Source organism: Ursus arctos, unplaced genomic scaffold (genome assembly GCF_023065955.2).
Source record: "Ursus arctos isolate Adak ecotype North America unplaced genomic scaffold, UrsArc2.0 scaffold_30, whole genome shotgun sequence".
Lineage (NCBI taxonomy): Eukaryota > Metazoa > Chordata > Mammalia > Carnivora > Ursidae > Ursus > Ursus arctos.
In genome coordinates this window covers 18,369,989-18,371,842 of record NW_026622986.1, presented here as the reverse complement: position 1 = coordinate 18,371,842, position 1,854 = coordinate 18,369,989, and the positions used below count along the sequence as shown (strand labels likewise).

Sequence of the window (1,854 nt, the reverse complement as noted above, 5' to 3'; positions counted from 1 at the left end):
TTCATCATGATGTTATACTGCTTCCCTGGAGTCCCTTGCATGTTAAAAGATTTCAATAAATGTTTACTAAAATCAAAATCCTTATTCTCGTTGCCATTATTCTCACAGTCGTAAGTAAGTCTGCGTTATTAATCACAGATTTTAATCTGTGAAAATCAGGCGAACCCAAGAAACTCACCACATTCTTCCTGGAACATATTTCAAAATGAAGGTTGATGTGGAAATGTCTTCAGCTCATATTCTGCACAAAGCAAGAATGCTAGGAAATCCTCTCTCATCAATCACGGTAGTAGGCAGTGTCTGGAATCTGAACGCTGTAAAAGCTGGTGGGTATTTTGGAGAGGTAATATTAATGGAGTCAAATATTCAAGTGAGCTTGTTTTTTAAAAATAAACCTATACTGTATAAAGAAGTTTGCACTTGATATGATTGCTTATTTGGATGTTTTCATTTTTTAAAAATCAGTAGCAGATTTACATGTTTTAACAGCGGCCTGAGAAGTCACAGTAAAGAATGAAGTTAAAATAACCTGTAATGCTAGAAAAGCTGGTCCTTCAATCTGGTGGTCAGTTGTATCTCTCAGAATGCATCCAGCTGAAGGTTGCTGAGGATAAAATTCAACTGGCTGACATAATGATAGGAACTTCATTTGTAGTTTCATGTAAAGAAAGAAGTAAAAAGAAGAAGCAGAAGCAGAAGCAGAAGCAAAAGAAGAAGAAGAAGAAGAAGAAGAAGAAGAAGCAAAAGAAGAAGAAGAAGAAGAAGAAGAAGTCTAGAGGTAGAGCCCTTGTAGAGTTGGTTAATGCAGTGGCTCAACATGACCACCAGGGACCCCGATCTTTCTACTTTTCTCTTCTGCCATCCTCACTGCATTGGCTTTTCTCCTCAGGCTTGTCACCTCCTGGTCACAATATGGCTGCAATAGCTCCAGGCATCACATCTTGATACATGTCCAAAGAGTATAAGAAAATAAGTCCCTTTCTTGGATCCCTGTTAGGAAAGAGAAAATTTGTGTTTGCTTCAGCAGCACATTTACTAAAACTGGAATGAAACAGAGAAGCATGGGCCCTGTGCAAGAATGACATGCAAGTTCATGAAGCGTTCTATACTAAGAAAAAAAGAAAAAGAATGAGAAAAACTCTTTGATGTGGGCTCCTAAGACACTTCCCTCATGCCTCATTGACCAGAATTCTGTTGCCTGACTTTTCATAAACCAACCACTGGAAAGAATAATGGACTTCTCAGATCATTCTGTAGAACTTAGGAGAGACCCAGCACCCTTCAAGGGTCTTTTGGCTAGCAAATACGTTTATAAAAATTCCAATTGTTCTGTGTATTACCCAAATCACACATTTCTGTTTCTGAGAGTCGTAGGATGATAGTTTTGCTCTGTCCATGTGCTCATGTTAGGCAGGCCTGATGAAAACCTTTTATAATTTTGACAGAGTGACCATAATTCTGTTGCTCTAGGTTTTGATGTTTCAGTGTCTTCAAAAGTGTCTCTGTATTTCCTGAGATGAACCAATAGGCTGATTTTTACTGAGCTTCTTTTAAAAAATGTGTAGCTTTGGGGGCGCCTGAGTGGTGCAGTTGGTTAAGCAAATGACTATTGGTTGCAGCTCAAGCTGTGATCTTGGGACATGAGATCGGGCCCCACGCTGGTTCCACGTTCAGCTCAGAGTCTGTTTGAGATTCTCTCTCCCTCCCCTCTGCCTCTCCTACTTGTGTTCTCTCTCTCTCTCTCTCAAATAAATAAATCAATCTTAAAAAATTTTTTTAAAGATGTATAGTTTTGGAAAGCCAATATTCAATTTTCTTTCACTCGTTCATTTGGTCATCAGTCTCTAATGCTTA

At 38.8% G+C, this 1,854-nt stretch overlaps 1 non-coding gene across 1 annotated transcript; it reads left to right on the top strand.

Annotated features, from left to right (window-relative positions):
* Positions 1-1,011: 1,011 nt before the first annotated feature.
* LOC113241404 (U6 spliceosomal RNA) lies at positions 1,012-1,113 on the top strand. Its single transcript, XR_003311568.2, has one exon. It is a non-coding gene; the product is annotated as a U6 spliceosomal RNA (small nuclear RNA).
* The last annotated feature ends 741 nt before the right edge of the window (positions 1,114-1,854 follow it).